The 23,391-nt window shown below is 32.6% G+C and overlaps 1 protein-coding gene across 2 annotated transcripts in view; it reads right to left on the reverse strand.

Annotated features, from left to right (window-relative positions):
* The window catches only part of LOC124359844 (beta-galactosidase-like), a 97,595-nt gene extending 79,568 nt beyond the window's left edge, over window positions 1-18,027 (reverse strand). Inside the window, exons 1-2 of one of the 2 annotated variants that reach the window (XM_046812927.1) lie at window positions 17,915-18,027; window positions 532-711 (exon numbers count right to left, since the gene is read on the reverse strand). The gene's annotated coding sequence lies outside the window, so the exon portion shown is untranslated. Of the gene's footprint in view, window positions 1-531; window positions 712-17,793 lie in introns of both variants that reach the window. The other variant, XM_046812925.1, reaches the window with a different exon arrangement.
* Window positions 18,028-23,391: the final 5,364 nt, after the last annotated feature.

Raw genomic sequence — 23,391 nt, forward strand, 5'->3', positions numbered from 1 at the left:
ATCCTATAGAAGACACGTCATTAATTATACACAAACTTTCTTGTGCGGCTTTACAAGAAAGGTCTTTCTGGAAAATAATGGTGCACTATTAAAACAGCTGGTACGCCAGCTCTATAGAAAGGAAACTATCAATACATAATGTCCAATGAGTACGATCTTTTTAACAAATTAGGGTAGTTTGTCCATTGCAATTTAAATAAAGTAAGAAATTTATACTTCAGTAAACTATTAAAAGCTCAAATTCAATGCATGTTTTAAATTATGGATGATTTAAACCAGGTAGGTCTAGTTTTTCAACCATTACGCGAACACTATTAAACAAAATGTTTAAATGTGACTAAAACAAAATTTGTTTTTGCAAACCTAACACGTTTAAAATAGCTAATAAGTTCATACTACCAATTACAATGCTTAATATTCATAACATTTTTCTTAAAATAAATCTCACTCATACTAATATTTACTGTCTTATGTAACTCCGACTAAACTACATTAGCTGAATATGAAAATACAGCTGATTGCAGAGATCACCTGATCTCTTCCCATTTCTCTGGTTGTAGATCACGTTGTGTTTTGAATGGGCGTTGTCCCGATCCCTCTCGGTTGGTATTGTAACGGATAGCGTCCTCTGGGCTTCTCTCTCGTGGTCTCTAGTTTATAGTTGACTAGTCCGACGCCTTTATCGAGCTTTGTATTTGACACAGCTTAAACCTGGAAAGAAGGTGCACAGTAAACCGAATGGCTGAGACGCAATTATGTTTAATGCGTTATTTTCAGGCACAGGAAATATGGCCCTTTGGTAAAAAAAAAATTAGTTAGTTGAGAAATACTGTTGCAGTTGGAGACGGGACAGATTATCAATCAAATAGAATCTTAGTTTGGTTCGGAATGTTATCTTCTCCACGCCAGCAGGTCTAGTCGTGGTACATTTTTGGTGATTCATCGATATCAGTCATGATATTAGTTAATACAGTACCAAAGATAATAGAAATAAATGACGCTCATATCAATAAAGAACTCTGTTACATAAAGAATGTAGAAACATCTTTAGAGCTGTCTACAAATTTCACCAAAGATCATAGAGCTAAAGTGCATGAACTAGGCAGTCTTCTGATCTCTAAAAAGTGCCGGAAAATTGCAGAGTCGTTACATAAATGTAACAAAAAAACAATGATTTTGGGATAATTTGCCACCCAACATTGATCTACTCTCAAATATCCTAGTGAACCTTGACAAGTGCTATATGAATGTGAAACATCAAAGCCACCAAAGGAAAAGTTAATTGATACCCCAATCTTGACATCTGACTAACTGATGGGCAATGCGGTGAAGGCTTTGTTCCTCTCGCTTTCACCGAGGTTCACCTTTTCTTGCAACTTATCGAACCACTAGACTCATTTCTTAAGACATTTACGCGATTGGCGGAGGACTTCGTTTTGGTTTCGTCGTGACAGTAGGGTATGTTCTAGGGCCAATTGATGAGCAGAACAAGCAACAAAGAGACTTTTAAAAGACGATATCATTTATTTATCAGCGGTACAACAATTTTGCAACAATATATACCAAACAATAAACTTATTAAAGACAACAAGAATAGATTGAAACACAATAAGCTCAAATGGCAGACATTACAAAATTTTAGCAACAAAAAATCTATTCAAAATGAAGGAATCTTCATTCACGTGTGATTAAAAAACTGAGGAACCCTCTTCTTCACTTATTTCTTCAAAAAAGTCTAATTTAGGGGAGAGTTCATTGCTAATGCCTTGAAGTCAAAGGAGAGGAGCATAGTACTCATAGTTTCTATCATGTTACTTGCAACCATAGATGTGTCAATAGCGAGTTCCAGTAGGGATACAGAGATCGATTCGACTGAGAAGATGAGGGGAGTCGATAAAATAGTTAAGAACCTTGAACAGAATGTGGCGTTCTGGAGTCATCTTCTATTGATAAAGGCATGAGTCCAAGATGATTAGCAAGTTCTTAAATGGCACCGTTCTTTAAGATAGGGGAAAACAATTCTTATTTCAACAAAACGCAAATTCCTCATATTTATTTAAAGTACGTACACAATTCGCTTATATAAATAGAGTTATTGGTTAAAAAAGAATTAATGAGTATATGTTTTCAAATTCAAAGCACTCGCTTCACAAAAACATCTGCTAGAGTCTCATTGTTGAGGTAAAACGTGTTGCTCCACCTTTTTAAGTCCCAACTTAACAAATCGCTTACATTACCCTCTGACGGAATTCTGGTTTGAATTGATAGCACTGTTATCTGAAACCGTCTCCTGTTGAGTTTATATAAAAGATACTCTCAAATACTTGTTTAAATGAGAAATATAGTAGTATAAGCAATAAGACTTAAAAGATTTCACTAATAAATAAATAGTTTTTGTCAAAAAATAACAGATAAATATAAAAATTGTATTACTTGTATTAAAACTAAAAAGGTTTGCGTTTGATGCGAAACCTCCTTAAATATAAATGTATATTTAGTAGACATGGAACATAATATTGATCTCTGATGGTGAAGGACAGTGTACATTTTATAAGCACACAGCCTATTTTTTCGTGAGTAATTTTCCTAAAAAAATAAGTTCATTCATCAGCCGCGATATATTGGTCTATTTTGGTTAAAAGAAACTTTTATGCTACTTTTAAAACGTCATTTATACCTAAATAAACTCAAGATACAAATTGTATCTTGTTTAAAATTAAAACTGTAATTTCTTAATGCAATTATACTTATGTAATAGTATGAAAATATGGATATCATTTTCTAAAGTTTCTTATTATATAATCAGTTATAACATAAATGATCTTTTTTTGGTGTTACAAACTTAAAACGTGGAACATAAAACACTATATTATACAACATGAGCTGAAGTTTTGTACTAAACGTGGATGCACTTTTCGCTGAATTCACTTTGCCCCCATTTGTTTACAGCTGACACAGATCACTTCAGTAGAGCTGTATTCCTATAAACACCAGATGAATACTTGGAACATCTGACTCATTTTTTTCCTTGTTTCGAAGACAAAACATCTGTTCCTTTTTGGTATGCTTGTCGAAGTTTGGAGCTTATATTTTATTGCCAGCCTCGATACTTTTCATTTGTATGTTCTCGAATGTTCTGGACCGTTGTATTCCCATACGTCATCTTCTCTAGCATGTCCTTTTAGACCTGGAAGATGTTTTAACCAAATTGAAACTTCGCATACGGTGGAGACTGTTTATTCCACTTTAAAGGCGTTAATTTATCTTTTAATATTTTTTATACTGTCAAGAAGGATATTTTCAGATGAAAGTGTGCCTGGTACTCAATAAGGCAGTTTTTGAAGTTCATACTCTTCGTCAGAAGAAGAAGGGCAGCCCGAACTAATGATAATTGTTATAAACAATTTCTCAACACATCAGACAAAACAACTATATATGATAGACATTCATTTAATTATCTGTCTATGTTACTTGGCTAACCTGTTTTAATTCTTCCATTCTGTGTTCTCGGAAAACAGTTAGTTTAGGTTTCTTTCAAAATCCAGCTTAAATTAAATGAATAAATAAAAAAGTAAAGTATATACCATGGTGGGATAAAAAAAGTACCCAACAACTTCTAGTTAAGAAAACGTAAATCACAGCGGTGCAAGCAATGCATCTTCCAATATAATTAAAAAGATAAGAGAATATAAAAATTCACAGTTTTCTGGCTCATACTGTTGTGACGTATTACTAAAAAGAAATTTACTGGGGTCAAAAATGACTCCACCATGATAATGACTTCCACCTTGTTATACACCATAGGCTAATTGTGGTTAAAGTCTAAAATGGAAATTATCGAAGGGGTGTGGTTATTCATGATAATCTTCCTTACATCATTCTTGTTTAAATTGGAATGCTTAAAATCAACAATGAAAGTAACAAAAGTTAAATCTACGCGAGGTAATCGTGTATAACCATCTATTTGGTTAAGAATTGTGAAACATTTCGTCTCTACATTTAGTTGTCTGTTGATGATAAATTAAACAGGGTGAGGCAGACCACCCGTACAGTACGTATAGCGGCCAGACGAAACGAGGTAGATTATTCGTAACAACTTAAACCCCCCTATTTCCACCCAAAGAATTTGGAGAAATTATTTTGAAATCTCTAAAACTCCCCAAAAGGGTAGTTTTTGGGGGTAGGGGTGGTTTTTGGAAAATTTTCAAACGTAAAGGTATGTTGAGTTATACCTCATTTTAAAGGTATTTCTTCACTGATTATTTTGATGCAAAAAGTTTGAACCTATCTTGCCGCTTATGTACAGGGTACACTAAAACGTTAAAAAATCAGGGGTTTGTGGTTAAAGTTATTGCAACCCACAACCTGCACAAATGTAGAGAGACGATATTTTTATTCAAAACTAATGATGAGACGGCTTATCGAACAATATCATCAAATGCCATCCTACCCCAAAATTTACACATTTTAAAAATACATAGAATTTTGAAATACTTAACAGCCCCAATCTAAAAAAACTCAAATAGTAACCTAGGTTGTGTTGTACATCATTAGAAAGGTCTTTAAAAAATAAACATTTTCTACATTTAAAGGTTGTCTCTATCTCCAATGGTTTCAAAACTGTAGTACAAAAATAGATGTTTTAATAATTTTACTCAATGTATTTATTATAAAAGTCAGTGCAATGTGCAAGTAAAAAAAAGTTCCAACAGTAAACTGGTCTCTTATGTTTATGATTGAAAAATATACTGTACCCAATTTTTAAAAGTCTTTTAAAATTTAAAAAGGTATTGGAACACCGTAAACTACAATGTCTTACGATAAGTGCTGAGTTCTGTCATGAAACAGGAAAATTACCCAGTTATTAAATTAGTACATTTTGAATTATAAAAAGTTTTACACTTAAATTACTCAAAATGTATAGGAGAAAACCTGTTGTTATTTAATCATTGATGTGAGTGCCATGGAAGGAAGGAGTATCCTGTCATTATTATAAAAGATAAACACTTCAACTGGTTTTGAAAACAAATCTACCATGTTACAGCAGCATCATGGTAAATTATCAGTATGACAATTATCAATTATCAAACTAAAACTAACAATAACGTAGTAACTGACTTCATGAAGAGTTAAAACCGGTGTTCAAACTGCAACCCAATGTTTTCCAGACAGAGTTCAATCCTTGAGGTGAAGCTATCTACAGCTCTCATTATCTCTTCTCTACTGATCGTGTTTATAGCCTCCCTTATCCGCCACATCATGTCCTCTCTAGTTATTGGTCTTTATTTATACACTAGGTCTTTTAGTTTACCCACAAGTAAAAGTCCATACACGTTAAATCAGGAGATCTCGCTGGGTAGTTCACAGGGCCGCCTCTTCCAATCCATCTGTCATGGTATTGCTCGTTTAGAATTAATCGAGAAACTTCGGCGTAGTGTGCTGGTGTCCCATCGTGCATAAACCCCATACGTTGTAAGACTTTCTCAGGGATTTCGATTAGAAAGTTGATATAAACTACTCGGTCTAGGCGATCGTCAAAGAAGAATGGCCCTACAATTTTGTCACCGATAATACCGCACCAGGTATTTAGGGTCCAGTACCTTTGGTTGTCCACTTCTTGCATCCAGTGTGGGTTTTCAAACACCCAGTATCTCATATTGTGACGGTTCACTTCTAGATTACTCCTAAACGTAGCCTCGTCACACCACAGAATGTTGCGGTGAAAGTTTTGATTTTGTTGTAGTTTTTCTCGAGCCCACAAACAAAAGTTCATTCTATGAAGGTAGTCATCTCCATGGAGTTCTTGATGTAATGAAATCCTATATGGGTGCATTTTATGATCGTGAACAATTCTTAAAACAGATCTTTGACTAATACCAGAATCAAAAACTACTCTTCGTGTAGAATCATGCGGATTCAATTCAAAGGCTGCCAAAAATTCGGGTGCTCTATCACTTCTTACGGGTCTAGCGAGTTCCTTTCCTTTGTTGTGGTCAGGTTGAACATGACCTGTTTCACGAACTCGACTAGCAAGTCTTTGAAAAAAGTTCCCGGAGTGATGTTCGCGGTCTGGGTAACGTTGGGCATAAAGAAGAGCAGCAGCTGAGTAATTTTGGAAACATCCCCCTAATACCATAAGCATCTGGAATCCCTCCTCATTTGAGAATAGGATATTAGAACAACGTTTTTCCATTTTTTTCATTGGGTTTTGATATTAAAATTCAAACTAACTTAGTAAAATTATTAAAAAAGTTATTTTCGTACTACAGTTTTGAAACCATTGGAGATAGAGACAAACTTTAAATTTAGAAAATGTTTATTTTTTAAAGACCTTTCTAATGATGTACAACACAACCTAGGTTGCTATTTGCGTTTTTTTAGATTGGGGCTGTTAAGTATTTCAAAATTCTATGTATTTTTAAAATGTGTAAATTTTGGGGTAGGGTAGCATTTGATGATAGTTTTTGATAAGCCGTCTCATCATTAGTTTTGAATAAAAATATCGGCTCTCTACATTTGTGCAGGTAATTGCAATAAATTTACCCACAAACTCCTGATTTTTTAACGTTTTGGTGTACCCTGTACATAAGCGGCAAGATAGGTTCAAACTTTTTGCATCAAAATAATCAGTGAAGAAATACCTTTAAAATGAGGTATACCTTTACGTTTGAAAATTTTCCAAAAACCACCCCTACCCCCCAAAAACTACCCTTTTGGGGAGTTTTAGAGATTTCAAAATAATTTCTCCAAATTCTTTGGGGTGAAAATATGGGGGTTTAAGTTGTTACGAATAATCTACCTCGTTTCGTCTGGCCGCTATACGTACTGTACAGTGGTCTGCCTCACCCTGTATTTATGTGACTGACCTTTGGTTATGTATCAGGCTAAAAAGTATTATATAGCAAAACATCTATGTTTCTCCTATGGTGTAATAAAGAGTTATGCATTAAACATTTATACTGCACACTTAACCTAGTTCGTTGTTATCCTTAGAAACTGCTGGCGCATTGTAGACAAACATGGCTAAGAGATTTGCCTGATTATGAGAGAGCTCATATTACATCGCGTTAGGAAGCCTGGAAATCGACTATTTTAGTGAAAAGACGGTCGCATTGAGAGAAGGAAGTAAATATTTCAATACATACAGAGAAAATTAAGAACTGTCATGAAAAGTTGATAACCACGTGCTTTGTGAAAGATATAAGAAGTGGAACATGTACATCAAGATCGTAGGATAATGTGGTAACAGTTTAAGAAATATTTACTCTAGCCCAAAAAAAATCATCACTTCAAGCAGCTCGTAAAAGTGGACTAACAAGGCATACAGTACGTATGGTGTTGCACAAAGAACTAAATTTTCACCCATGGAAAACTCATTATGTACAAGAAATGAAATTTGAGGATTGTAACCGAAAAATGAAGTATGAGGAATTACTGCTACCTTCAGATGGTTCGAGATGCCTCCATAATACAATGGGAAAATATTCATAAACTCATTTTATGCAAAATGGTACGTCACTCAGCTTTTGCAATAATCTTTTGCGAGTGGTTGAACCAAACATTTCCTGGGCGTTGATTTGGACGGCGTGGACCGCACAAATAGCCTCCAAGAAGTCCAGATGGTTATTTCTTTTATCTATTTATTTATTGACGGCAATATACAATTTTACATTGTAAATATGTATGATGGCAGATTTATAATTATCAAGAACAAAAAAATACAAGATTATAGAAATTATGTTCTAGCAATAGCTACAGAAAGATATGATATAATAGGAAAACTTAATTTAAGATTTATAGCATAGCCTAATTACAATAAATACAAAAATACACAACATAATACAGTAGAACGTAAATACTGTATAAATATACAGCTTGCAGATACAAAATTAATAGGTTAAAACTGAATAAAACATCTCAAACCAACAATAGTAGATACAAAACAGTTAAAGCAACTTCTAAAATCCATGCTATATGCAATATTATATTAACAAGACATATTTAAAAACACATAAAATTACAAAAATCCTGAATGAACATACAGCATGTTTATATATGTCTAAGAATGAGAGGGGGTGCACTTTTCTTTAAAACCTCAACCGAATTAAAAAGTGCAGATCAGCTCACACTTCTTTTACCCTTCTCAGCAGACGAGGTATCATGGTATATGTAGTTGGTTCGGCATTACTATCTGGAGAATAGGGGGTGGTGGGCTTGTCGGAAAGCCTTGAAGTGAATCAACTAAAGAGTTTCTGGGCAATCAATCTGGCAATTCACGAATATAATGAGGAACAGAAGATCTAGTAGTTTTCTACGAGCCGATAAAGGTGGAAGACCCAGATAATGCAAGACCTGGTAGGATTTCAAGGTGGCGAAATCCTAGTCTCACATCAACTCACATTAACGTTTAAATCAATTTCATTCAGTTTACTCAGCTGTTTCACTCCCTGCAGATCACCCTGCATATTCAAACTGATGCTGAAGAGAAGAAATCTCTATAAATACCTTGTCATCGTCAGAAATTAAAAGGAACCCTCCCTCGATGAACTCAATGATATCGTTTATAAATGAACTGAAGAAAAAGGGTCCCAGGTGGGATCCCTGAGGAACTCATGACCTAGCGTGTGTTGGTCTTGTTAACGCCGATGCACGTATGACTCGCAGAATGCGATTTAGGAGATAGCTTCTAAACAATTTCAGCAGTAATTCACCAACACCTAGAGCTCCCAATTTCCTCAACAGATGAGGGTGACTAATTCTGTCAACAGCCTTTGTACAGTCAATATAGGCAGTCTATTTGGTTTCCATTGGCAAAGACGGATAACACATTGTTGATGAATACTGAGGTTCGTAGATATAGAACTCCCGCCTTTAAAGCCATGCTGCTCTAATTACAACGTTCTTAAAAGTAGAGGAAATTCTGTCGAGCAATAGACTTTGATACACTTTTTAGCAAGGCAGGCTGAATTAATATTGGTCTAAATTTTATCACATTTATGTCGCCAGTTTTATGAATTGGGACCAAAATCCCCAATTTTGTATTAGAAGGAAATATCCCAGCTTTGATGTTACTCCATGTGATTTTTTTCTGAGGCTAATCCAAGGAGGAGATATACAAGTCTTAATCTCGTACATTGGAATAATAAGAAGATAGAGTTCAGAAGGTTACTACTAACATCCCATTTGACTTCTTTCAGACAAGTGTAAATTATATCCCTCAACGTTTGAAGAAGTTAGTTAACAACACCGGTGCCTACGTTGAAATTTAGCTTATTTCTATAGTTTATTATTTTACCAAACGCATGCACTTGGTTTCTTAATAAGTCAGGATCGTTATTAAATAATTTATACTACCTAGTTACTTTTCACCCGTCCAGTATATGTTAAATTATTCTACTACAAACTAAGACTCGTTCGTTAATTTTAAACGTAAGTCAGCAGCCCAAATAAACAGTTTATTGTTTTTACTGACAGATTAAAAAAAGTTGTTGCATTTTTAAAGAGGATTATTATTGAGATATTTATTACCTTATACAAACATAGTTATAATTTACTTTTACTGTGGGTACAAAGCCCTTTTAATTTGGCACTAGTTATTATTAGAAGCTGAAGTTCTGTCAAAGGAAGCATAACGAAACTCATTAACCTTCTTGAACTTTTGTTGTAGAGAGAAAGAGAGAGCCAGTAAAATATTTAGCTCGAACATTGTTAAAAGTTTGTATAGTAATCCATCGCTTCCTTAAAAAGGCAGTTTTTAAATTCAGAGAGGCAAAATTACGAGTACTAATAACACTTTACAATATTAATTTATCAAATTAGGGAAGTTCTCCATTACAGTATGCTACAAATGTAAAAATGTCATTAAAATTAGAAATATATAATACATACATATTATGTATGTATATAAATTTAAGAACAATTCAAACGTAACATCTTCAACAAGCCTATAAATCAAGTACAGTGCTAAGTACAAAGCCGTGTAAGTAAACAATAATACACGCTAAGTATAAAACAAAACAAACATTTAGTTTTTATCTGTGATATGTATATTCAAAAATATAAAAAATAATACTGTTTGAGAATAATGAGACCAATATAAAGTAATAAAATTTTGAGCCACTCCAGGAAAACATTGCTTCCAAGCAGGGCTGTCTCTGAACGAAAGACATGAAAGCCTGTGTGGAGGATGGTGAAGCCTATTTCCCCAAAATCCCAGTTTTATTACGTTTATATAACACGAATGGACAGCTTATTGTGCTATTTAACAAGTTGATTTTTATTACTTCCAAATTTAGAGGTTTTGAGGTTTGGCCTCAAAAAATTATAACTTGTAAAGTAACTTACCTTGAATGTGTTTTATTTGCCAGATCAACGTGGATAATGTTTGTGGCGATGCCCTTCTGACGAGACCACGTTGTCGTGATGTCTCGATAAATGGCTAATACCGTCTTGATTTTGTTTCAGGCGAGTTGCAGTTCGCTCTTCGAGCTCACTTCTTGAGTTCAAGCCCAATTACTTTATGTTTTAGACTTCCAGTCTACTAATCTTCCCCTTTTCCGACTACAGCTGCGTTGTAGAGCCAAAAATGCTGAGGCCCGCGTTTTTGAGACAAGTTCATCGTAAAGGGAAGTTATTTTTAAAATTTCAATAATTATTAATTTCAAAGGTACAATAATTCATAGAACGTTGGAATATTTAGGCCCATCCCATGGTATCAAATTTTAGTTCATTCATACTCTACTTGGCAGCAACGTGGCAATACTTTATTTTATTTTACCAACTAAATAACAAGTGGTGCTTTTATGTTTATTTGCCAATATTAAACATATACGTCAACTTCGAATTTCGAGTATTCATTACTACGACCTCAGCGATATCCAACTCCATGTGTATTGTCCATTCAGTACAAAGTTAAAAGTCAAATAAAAAAATATGAAATTTATAGTGCAAGATATTGTAATGTTACAACAAAAACTAATAAAATGAAATATATGGTAATAAAAGAAAAAGAGTAGTATAACATACGACTAAGAATCCCGATGTCCACCTAAATATACATAGAAAATACATGGCAGTCGACCTCTCTGCACCTGGAATATTTTTTTCATGGTGTCTACAGAGAGGAACTGTAACATTTGCAAGTTGTGTCATGCGTATAGTGTTCCAGGCAAAGTAGGCTTGCTAGGCTATCTTGCTTGACGTCCTGCATCCGACACACACACACACACACACACACACACACACACACACACACACACACACACACACACACACACACACACACACACACACACACACACACACACACACACACACACGCGCGCGCGCGCGCGCGCGTTTATTTTTTTTTAATGTCCAGGGTAGGCTGCAATACAACCCTTAATTTTATGAGAAGTATTCCATACCTGTATACTTTATGTAGCTTTCCATTCAACATCATTTCTAATTTACATCTAAAACCTTTTAACTATAAGTCAATACAAAACCGTACTCGGAAACGTTTGATAAGTCTGTAATCGGTTTGTTACACTGATTTAAAGTAATTAGACCTTAGATGTGGAGCCAATATAATAAGCTGTTCACAGTGCAAAGATAAGTCATTAAACAGAGTTATTTCGCATGACTAAAGCTGCAGACCACTTAGAGATGGTGTCAATGTCATGCTGCACCACAATGTCATACTGTATAATAAAACTGAGTTATTTAATGAGTTTAATGCTGTGGACCAATTAGAGATGATGTCAATGTTATCCTGCACCACAGTGTGATGGTGTGTGTAATGAAACTGAGTTATTTCATGTGTTTAAAGCTGTAGACCAATTAGAGATTGTGTCGATGATATGCTGCACCACAATGTGATGGTGTGTAATGAAACTGAGTTATTTCATGTGTTTAAAGCTGTAGACCAATTAGATATGGTGTCAATGATATCCTGCACTACAATGTGATGATGTGTAATGAAACTGAGTTATTTCATGTGTTTAAAGCTGTAGACCAATTAGAGATGGTGTCGATGATATGCTGCACCACAATGTGATGGTGTGTATTGAAACTGAGTTATTTCATGTGTTTAAAGCTGTAGACCAATTAGATATGGTGTCAATGATATCCTGCACTACAATGTGATGATGTGTAATGAAACTGAGTTATTTCATGTGTTTAAAGCTGTAGACCAATTAGAGATGGTGTCAAAGTTATGCTGCACTATAGTGTGATGGTGTGTAATGAAACTGAGTTATTTCATGTGTTTAAAGCTGTAGACCAATTAGAGATTGTGTCGATGATATGCTGCACCACAATGTGATGGTGTGTAATGAAACTGAGTTATTTCATGTGTTTAAAGCTGTAGACCAATTAGATATGGTGTCAATGATATCCTGCACTACAATGTGATGATGTGTAATGAAACTGAGTTATTTCATGTGTTTAAAGCAGTAGACCAATTAGAGATTGTGTCGATGATATGCTGCACCACAATGTGATGGTGTGTATTGAAACTGAGTTATTTCATGTGTTTAAAGCTGTAGACCAATTAGAGATGGTGTCAAAGTTATGCTGCACTATAGTGTGATGGTGTGTAATGAAACTGAGTTATTTCATGTGTTTAAAGCTGTAGACCAATTAGATATGGTGTCAATGATATCCTGCACTACAATGTGATGATGTGTAATGAAACTGAGTCATTTCATGTGTTTAAAGCTGTAGACCAATTAGAGATTGTCTCGATGATATGCTGCACCACAATGTGATGGTGTGTAATGAAACTGAGTTATTTCATGTGTTTAAAGCTGTAGACCAATTAGAGATGGTGTCAAAGTTATGCTGCACTACAGTGTGATGGTGTGTAATGAATCTGAGTTATTTCATGTGTTTAAAGCTGTAGACCAATTAGAGATGGTGTCAAAGTTATGCTGCACCACAATGTGATGCTGTATGATGAAACTGAGTTATTTCGTGTGTTTGAAGCTTCAGAACACTTAGAGATGGTGTCAATGATATGCTGCTCCACAACGCGATGATGTGTCTGACAGTTCGGTTTACAAGCTGCTGTTTTGTACACCAAAGTTAGGTAAGGCGGCAAACTTATTGGCGTCTCGGCGCCATTCGAACTTCCGCAGAGATCATATCATATCTTACGTCAATGTAGTTTGTCTCTTAATGCAATTTTCTGTGGTTCCCACAATTCCACAATACATTTTTGTAGACAATAAGTACTGTATTTGATTTATTAGCTAATTACCAGTGCGTATTGTAACTTTATCATTTTTGGATCTTTGTAGTTTGCTTTTATCCAAATCATATGTAATATTTTTCTGAACTTTCATTACAAATTGTATAATTCATATTATTTCAATTTCGTTACAAAATACATAATCAAACGCGATAATCTCAAAATTACTAGACCAATTCGACTAATTATTTTTGTTTGAAATATTTGCTGAAAGCTATGGAAAGGTTAAAAAGGTTAAAAAGCTATGGAAAGCTATGAAAACACCATTAAAGCTATTATCAAGACATCATCGGAAAGGTTTCACAAGTTTTATTTATTAATTCAAGAAAAAAATGTAACTATTTGTAAATTAAAATCGAATATAATGATACTAAACAGCTGTTGACACTTTCTGCTGAAGCTTACCAAAGATGTGACAAATTTGTTTCATTTAAATTTTAGAAATATTAAGTATACAATGTTAAATATGACTTATATTAGTTGTCAAGTGCAGATTACAAATACAAAGTATCTATATAGTATTTCCTCAGATGCGGTGCGCCAGTGTCTAATACTAACTAAACCATTAAATCTATTAGAAATACGTTTCAACTACTGTTATAAGACTTGCCTTATTAAACCAAATTGTATCGGTTAGAACGTAAAGTACTCAAAGCTTCCTTGAAATTGTGATCTGGTATTTTACAGCGGCTTAGGTAAAAAACAGGGGGTTGAACACTACCAAGCATCGTCAAGCCACTCTCACCCATATTACAGTCCAAAAAAATAATTCTATAACACAAAACCTATTATAAACGATTATTTTGAAATTTTACATCACTTTCCAGGAAGAATGTTTTTGATCGTAAAAGGCTCTTACGTATGTAAATACAGCTTTTTCTTTATTACAACAAGGCAAACTAAGCTACGACACTTAGGAACAAAAATCAGAAATGTCTTAGATCAAGCATGTTTTATAAAATTTGGTTCCCAAGACTTACATACTCGTATTTTCTTTGACAGAACAGAAACAACAAAGTCAGCGTCGGAAATATAACTCATTCGTACTAGAAATGATCCTACATGCACAAAAGGTGATATACTTCAGTCGTAGTCTCTTAACCTCTGATCCATGAAAACTGAAATAATATATACTTGATGTATGCCTGTTTTCGACTGAAAAATATCATACTACATCAAAAATGCTTTCATTAAGAAGGCTACGAATTTCAATATTGAAGACTATGTGCCAAGCAGCGGGAGTAGTAGATAGTAGAGAATAATGAATAGTAGTTCATTGTAATGCAGAAAAATAAATATTTAAAACTTGAATTTGTGGTTATACATTTATGTACAAAATAAAGTTTATATAAAATTAAAAAAAAACTGTTCCTATAAATTAAAAAAATAAACTCTATTACTCTAAAAGTGAAAGAGATGAAAGGTGTTATTGTTTTAGTGTAAAATCTAGTTCAGAACAAATAGACATTTTAATCCACTACAAAAAGCTGCATCCATACAGCTTAAATGATTGTTTCCTTATAAAACATATAAGAGTAGACTCCTTTGTTTAATACTTTATATCCCCGCAGACCAATTTCTCAGCAGCCCTTATATTGCTCCTCTGACGCCTCCCTCAAACAATCTTCTTTACAGCTTCCTACAACTTGTATGACTGTTACGTATCCAGTTATGAAACTTTAAATTGTATTTTAGTGGGGAATATTGGATATTAAAGTATAATAATGAAATATCATATGAGGGATTTCTATTTATTGTATACGTGATTAAGTAATACAATAAAGAGTACGGCATGCTAAAATATGATTTTTTCGATTAAAAATAAATTTAAGCGCCCCTCATCAAGTAAAGTAATTTATTAAATAAAAAATACTAAAAGTTGATGGTAAAAGTCTATAGAATACACACAAAAGTTTCCTTACAATCAAGAGGTTTATTGTCTGCTCTTAATGAATACAGATATATATATATATATATATATATATATATATATATATATAATTGTATATATATAGCTATTGCCATTTATACAATTTAATATAAATAAAAGTCGTTTGACAGCTATTTGGTCTTCCGATCATATGTTAGTTTGCTTATTTAAAATGCATATGTGACAGATACGGCCAAATACAAAATAATTGGATCGGAAAAAGTAAGCGCTCTGTGGTGTAATGGTAGCACATTCACCCGGCAAGTGAGAGATCCGGGTTCGACTCCCGGCGGAGCAAGTACTTTTTGTGATTCAATGTTTATTGAAATTATATATATATATATATATATATATATATATATATATATATATATATATATATATATAATAAAAACGAGCGAAAGAAATTTTATATGATTTTTGGCTTGCGATGCATCTTATGTATGATTTTATAAAGCTTTCGCTCAGAAAATTTTCATTTATCTATAAGATTCATTTATCGGGTAAGATTCATTTACTGATATTGCACGCAGTAACATAATACTCAATTTATCACAGATATTCTGACAATTCATCTACATTACCCACTACCACGTTAGATTTCAAAAGATAAGGTTCTGTCATGGTGACTTCTAGTGGAAAGCGTCGGTACATTGGATCGTCTCAATTCATTTCAGTCTCTACCATTGAATAAAAAGAAGTTTCGAGGCTTTAATGGTCTTTATAGAAGTTCTTTATTTACCTTTGTGTTGGAAATAAATGTATAATATTATTTGGAAACTTCACACTTTCTTATGTTATTACTTTATTATTTAAATAGGTTTTTATTAGTTCATTCTCTCCTTAAATGGTTCTAATGCTCAGTAATTGAATAAGAATAAGTTACTTTACTAAGAATAATTGCTTAAAAGAATTTACAGATTCCTCTTCATTTTCTACCACATGAAAATTTTTTCCCGATGTTTTCTTTTTAAATTCGGCTAATACATCAACGATTTCTGCAAGTTCCAATGTTTGAACAATGGCATTACTACTGTTTGATCAGATATTATATTTTCTAAATATTAGTTTAAATGTACAATAAAAGTTATCATATCTTTTAAGGTTTTCTTGTAACAAATTATCCGTATTTTATACAAGAGATCATATCAAGTCACAATGAAACAAAGAGATTTACTTTGCAGTTTTCAAATTACTAAGGCAGATTTTCCATTAAATGCATGGAATTTCTGATCATAACAAGCAACTTTTGGGGGATTATTTTGAATTTTATTGTGAGGATCGTATTAATTGTTAGTGTGACACTTGAAATGAAACTTTCACTTCCAAAAAATGTTATTTGACCATTTGGTTGAAGTCGCCTTACGAAAATCGGGAAACCTTTTATTTCATCCGACCAATCGTTAGTTCCTGGATTACTGATAACGATACTGGCTGAAATCGATAGGCTAGTTAGCAATTCCGTTCACTAATGTGACAGGTCTCAAAATACCAAAAACATTAATTTAGGTTAAAAGAAAATCAATCATTAAACAAGAGAACCTAACTTCCAATCCATTTAATAGTTTTATACAAAGATATTGAGGGATTGTGTCAACCTGTTTAATCTTTGGTTTTCGCACGTAATAATATACCAGAAGCGCAAAAGTAGCATAAATCTTTACAACCCTGAATAGTTATGAATATATAATAGTACCTCATCTGTATAGAATGCTGAAACTTTCTTTTAAGATAGAATGTTTCCGGTGGATATTCATTATTAGACATTGCGTTGCTCAAGAAAGCAACAATTTTTAAAAGAAAATTGTTAATAACGCAACATTGCTTAGATCCATACGGTGGTACGTTAGTGATGGTTGTTGTCAGAAATGAGACAGTGAGAAATGAGAAAGGTAAATCTGGTCATATTTGACAGAAAGGCTTTATAATTACTCACCGTTTACTGCAACGATAACAATACCACCAATACTGTGCGTGTGTCAATACGCATTACTATTTGTGCTCTTCTTGAATACCAACTAGTTAAAGTTGATGAATTGAAAGTAAAATTTATTGTTATTCGTACCTGGTATGAAATATAAGAAATGTAACTAAAAAATCAAACGCCAAAAATATTTACACACCTGTACTAATTATATTGAATGAAAAGTTAGTGATAAAGATTACACTGAGCATTTTCGCTATAGTGATTGAGAAAAAAACTGAAAAATAAAATTTTTATCCAAAATGGTATGTTTAGTTGTAAACATTTTGCTTTAACGCGACTCCTATGCCTGCGATTACATAGTTCGCTTATATGATGAGCGACTATATATTGGCTACATAGAAATATTCTTTTGAAATAACCACAATATATGCCATAGACTACATGATATAGTCTTGAAGCTGCACTATAATATATAGCTGTTGGAACGTATGTTTTTGTAAATTAGATAATCTAGTTCTTAAAAGAAAATCTTTATGTATGAAAAGTTTAAGATTTTTCTTTGAAAAGAGTTTATTTTGGTGGCAAAAATTTTAACTAAATGACCAAGTTCACATAGTACTGTATTATTATTACTAGGAATTTATGCCTGTTGTAATGCCTAACTTAAACTTATTCATAAGAAAAACAGAATAATATGCTTATTACCTTGGTATTTAAGGATTAGCTTGTCACAATGTACGAGTATAACTAAGAGTAAATATATCGAGACCTTTAAAATAACAATAAAACTAATAGCGTTTGATGGGAAACATCCTACGGATTTTACCTACGAAAATAAAACTTGAGATTGAAGTGATGCACAATGTCTACAGTTCCACTAACAATTTGCAGTATGAGTTGAACACATTATAGAGTATTTACTTAGCTCAGCGGCTGCGGAGCCAAGTGGCTCCATTATTCTTATCTCCTCCGCTTTTTGTGGTTATGTGTAACAGTTGAAATAAAAACATGCAAACTGTTATGATAAGCACTCTTCTGCTACAACGGTTTCAGAACGATGCAATGTGGGTCAAATGGCCTTTGTGATATACAGATTGCAAGTTCATCTCGAGCATTTGTTTGGTCAGCATACCTAATTTGAAAGTTTTCAGTCTGATTTGATATATTGGTTTATCAGCTTATAAATGTATCAGTTTTCATCACATTTATATTCAAGGCACAAGGTTAAACTGTTCATTTAGTAAATTAGTTCAAGTTTATAATCTATTTAAGAGTAGTAATACTATAAAGTAGAATACTATAAGATAAGTCAGGAAATAGTAATAACAGCAGCATAAGTACGAGTTATATAATTTTAAGAAAACAAATTTTTTAGAGTTGTATCATGGTCTTAGGAACATTGATTGGTCCTTTTTTATAATATTAATGATCCTAATTTGGCTATGGACTTATTTTACAAAGCAATTTATCAAGTTTTTGATAACTGTTGTCCAAAGAGGAACAAAGTGAAACGTGGATATTCAGTATGGTATAGTAACGAACTAATAAATATTATTAAATTAAAAATAAGAATTAGAAGGAAGTTAACACGAAACTTTAATGAGATAGATTTAAGAGAGTTCAAAAGAGTAAGGAAAGATATTAAATGTAGAATAAAATTGGATTATTATATTTATTTAAATAGTGTTGAAAGTAGCATCAATAAAGATGTGAGAAAATTCTGGGATTTTATAAAGAATTCAAGGAATCATAAGAATGCTAATAATAATATGTCAGATGGATGTCAGATTATTAAAGGGGATAGTAACATAGCGGAAGCATTTGCTACATACTTTAAATCTACTTTCACTCCATCCTCTTTAACTGGAAAGTTCACTGACCCTGGAACTTGTCTATCCTCCCTGGCCTTAGTTATTGATAAGATATTTGAGGGTGATGTAAGTGATGCTATTAAATATCTTAGTTGTAAATGATCTGCTGGCCCAGATAAAATCCCATCATATATTTATAAGGGTTGTAGTGAAATACTTGTGAAACCACTTTGTGTAATTTTTAACATTTGTTTAATTAATTGTTGTTTTCCTGATTTGTTTAAATTGACTCGAGTAACACCTGTTTTTAAAAGTGGAAATTGTAAGCTTGTACAGAGTTATCGCCCAGTTGCAATTTTGTCAACTCCTGCAAAAATATTTGAGATTATTATTTGTAAAAAAATTGTAAATTTGATGACACCATTGATGTATGATAGGCAGCATGGGTTTCAAGCTAAGAAATCAATTGTTACAAATTTGTTAAATTTTACGGAATATGTCTTATCTCAAATGGATAATAACTCTCAGGTAGATGTAATATTTACAGATTTAACTAAGGCGTTTGATAGAGTAGATCACAGTTTAATTTTAAGTAAAATGCATAATTTAAGTTTCTCGTCTAAGTTGGTAAATGTTTTTCTTCTTACTTTTATAATAGGTTACAATATGTTTCTTATATGGGGCACAATTCTAGGCAATATTTAGTAACTTCAGGGGTTCCTCAGGGGTCAAACTTGGGCCCAGTACTTTTTAATTTGTTTATCAATGATATTGTTAACTGCACAAAAAATTCACAAATTTTACTGTACGCAGATGACCTTAAATTTTATAAAGTAGTCAATAGCCCTCAGGATTCCAACGCATTACAAGGGGATTTGGATGCAATTTTTGATTGGACTAGTAAATATAAGATCTTTTTTAATATTAGTAAGTGCAAGGTAATGTCATTCACAAGGAAAAAGATATCAATTTCGAATAACTATGCTATAAATGGTAGTAATCTTGAAAGGGTATTTGGATTTAAGGATTTAGGCATAATTTTGGATCCTACTTTAACTTTCAATCCTCATATCTCATCTATTGTAAATAAGGCCTACAAAAATTTGGGATTTATTATTAGACAGTCTCCAAACTTTCATTCAATTTCAACCTTAAAAACATATTATATATCACTTGTCCGATGAAATTTAGAATTTGCCAATATAGTATGGAATCCTTATTTTGCTAATCGCATTAATTTAATTGAAAAGGTACCAAAAAGGTTTTTACGATATTTATATTTTAAAGAAACTGGTCAATTTACTTTCGATATTTCATATAATCAACTTTTAAGCATTTTTGAAATGGAAAGTCTTCAAAAACGTAGAACATTAGCGAATTTACTTTTTCTTTTTAAATTGCTGAGATGTGAAGTAATGGATTCATTTTGCTTGTAAAAAATTAATTTTTACACTCCATCATTTTATAATAGATCCCAAAATTTGTCGTGCAATGGAACATTTTTCATCACCATTGAATACAATGATGAGATTGCATAATTCTTTGCCTGGGGAGGTTGATATATTTTTACATAATATTAATCAATACAAAAGACTTTGTCAGGGGGATATAAACTGAGCTAGACTATCTAATACCTTACATATACACATTTAACAAATATACTACACTACCAATATTTTTATTAAGATGTTTATACTTTTAATTACACACACACACACACACACACACACACACACACACACACACACACACACACACACACACACACACACACACACACACACACGTTCTTTTTGTTATGGCTTATCTTGACTTTGTTAATATTTATGATTATTTATTATTGTTGTTATTTTGTTTATAATTTTATTATAGTTACGTTGTTATATCTACAGGTATATATATATATATATATATATATATGTATCTGTTATTTAGCTTTAGTCTTAATTATCTATTTAATGGGAACTATTTTGGTGGAACACTGCACTGGACTGGATTATATTTGATTGTGTGGATATTATTGCATGTCATCTTGATTTAAACATGCCCAATGTAATTGGGTGTGTAACCTGTATTGTTGCATGTAAATGAAATAAATAAAAGAATATATCTAACTTATGTATTATAACATAGACAAATGTAACCGAAGAAATCAAATATATTAGACACAAGTGTTGTGGTTAAAAAATACACATTTTTATTTTTAGTCCATTATTGACGATGGGTTATTAAAAATAACAGTGTATGAGAAATTCCCAATTTCAATGATTAAGAAATTGAAATAGCGTTTCGAAAAATTTTATCCATCATCTTATCCAGAGATGAGGCTTAAAAAAAGTTAAGTAATTTTAACAAAATATTGTTATTTTTTACATACAATTCCTTTGTTATCAAGTAAGTCCTTGCGTCCGTATTTCAATATTTGAAAAACTATAAACCTTAAAAAAAAAGAATATTAACAGTATTGCAGACGATAGAGATGATTGAGATCTCGGATTCAGGTGTTATTATCGCGAGTCGCAGTACTTATTCGCCTTGTCCGCATTGGAAAATAAAGCAGCAGTAATTTGAATATAAAATTCTTACTATTCACGACACAGATCATTAAATCCTTATAAACAGTCATTTGTCATTAAAAGATAGTCGGGTGCAGTGTATAAATATCATTTTAAAATCATATGCACACACCCAAACACCTAAACTCACAAAGCTTTTAACAGATTGTGTTTTCGACTTAAGGTTTTATCACAAAAGGTACATGAAAGTTTAATAAAGCACTAAAAAGATTGTTTTCAAAGGAAGTGTCAGAGGAGCAATACAAGGCTGCTGAAAAATTGGTCAAGAGGGGAAATAAAATATTAAAGTTAAGACTGCTGCGGCATGATATCGCGTTCAACTACGCTGACTTTGTAGATAAGAAAACCTCTCTCAAATATTGGTTTGGACTTGACTTACACATAAGCATACGTGTAAAAAGACGAAATGAAATCTATAGTTTAGGTGATAAAAAATTCTTTAATTTAGTAGGGATTTTACAGTAAGTTAAAAATGGTAATGTATTGTATTTATGTATAGATAGCAGAGAAGTAGTGGACACAATTTGTTTTTAAATAATCCGTAAATGTAAAAAAGCAAGACATTTTTATTTTTATGTTTATTTTGTAGCTGAATACAGAGTTTTGGTATGATAAGTTACGTTAAAAAAATAATTTTTCCACATTTTTGTAAAAAACTATACGATTTTTCAAGTATTTTGTAATTAATAAAACAGACTATTTTATACTTATTTATTGAAAGTAAAACTGAAATATATTTGTTGTTTTATATTTAAATGTACTACAAGGTAGTTTCCTTTTTCTGGAATTGCCCTCTTCTCCCACCCAAAAAATATAAAAGTAATTTAGCATATTTACGTAACCAATAATATTTTTAAGTACATTACCATATAAACTAGAAGTGAAGAAATTATTCTTAATTTTCTACATCGCTACTTTACTTTTACTGTCTGAAATTGTGTTCATTGGTATAAAAAATGTGATATACAGTAACATCAGTATAAATGTAAAATGATTTTATATAAAAAAACCAACATTTTGCAACATGGCATAATTATTGTAGGGAGTAATCGAAAGAAGGCTAGAAGCACTGAAGGTGTTTGGAATATTGATCTAGGAGATAGTTAGTTTATTTTAAACATCTTCGATCTTATTAAAAGATACATGGTAAATAGCTTGAGTAGTATTTCTCACTTCAAAATTATTTTTAATAAATTTCATAACGTTCTAATAAATTGGTTCAAATTGGTTCTTATTGGTTCAAATGAATGTAATAAACTGCAAAGTATTTTTAAGTCTTGTTCCGTTATCGCAATCAGATAAGACCCCTGACTAGATGCAACGTCCGTTATCTTCAAACGTCTTCAATTTGTTCTTAGAATGTGTTAAAAATGTATGTAGAATAACGTAGTAGACTGTTGAAAAAAGTTAGTTTCGTGGCGATATAACCGAATTTGACCGATGACGAAATTAAACATTGTGAAATTAGAAAAGAAAGAATGAAGCTGGTTGTTGAACGGTAACAAATAGTTCACTCTCACATGACCCAGTACTGCGCAAGATTCACTACACTACAGGACCTACTAGTTTTGGATATCATAGTCTTAACACTGTTCAGAGTATCTTCCATAGGTCATCGGAAATTTTATTACCAGTACAGTTACTCGTTTCGTTCACGGATCTTTTAGGAGAAACATATAAAGGTATGCCTTAAACAGAAATATTATAGAAATCTCATAAAAAAACGATTAACATCGATTATAAAGGTGGTTTTTATAGCTCAAAAGTAGTAAACAGACGTGAACTGTGACGGGAGCAACAGGAATGTACCTTACACCTGGAAAAAAGACCTGTATACAATAAATAAACATTATAAAGTTAGAGGCTCCACACAAGAAGCTCTGGAGACAATGACAATATGGTCGACCTAGGCGGCG

Source organism: Homalodisca vitripennis, chromosome 4 (genome assembly GCF_021130785.1).
Source record: "Homalodisca vitripennis isolate AUS2020 chromosome 4, UT_GWSS_2.1, whole genome shotgun sequence".
NCBI lineage: Eukaryota > Metazoa > Arthropoda > Insecta > Hemiptera > Cicadellidae > Homalodisca > Homalodisca vitripennis.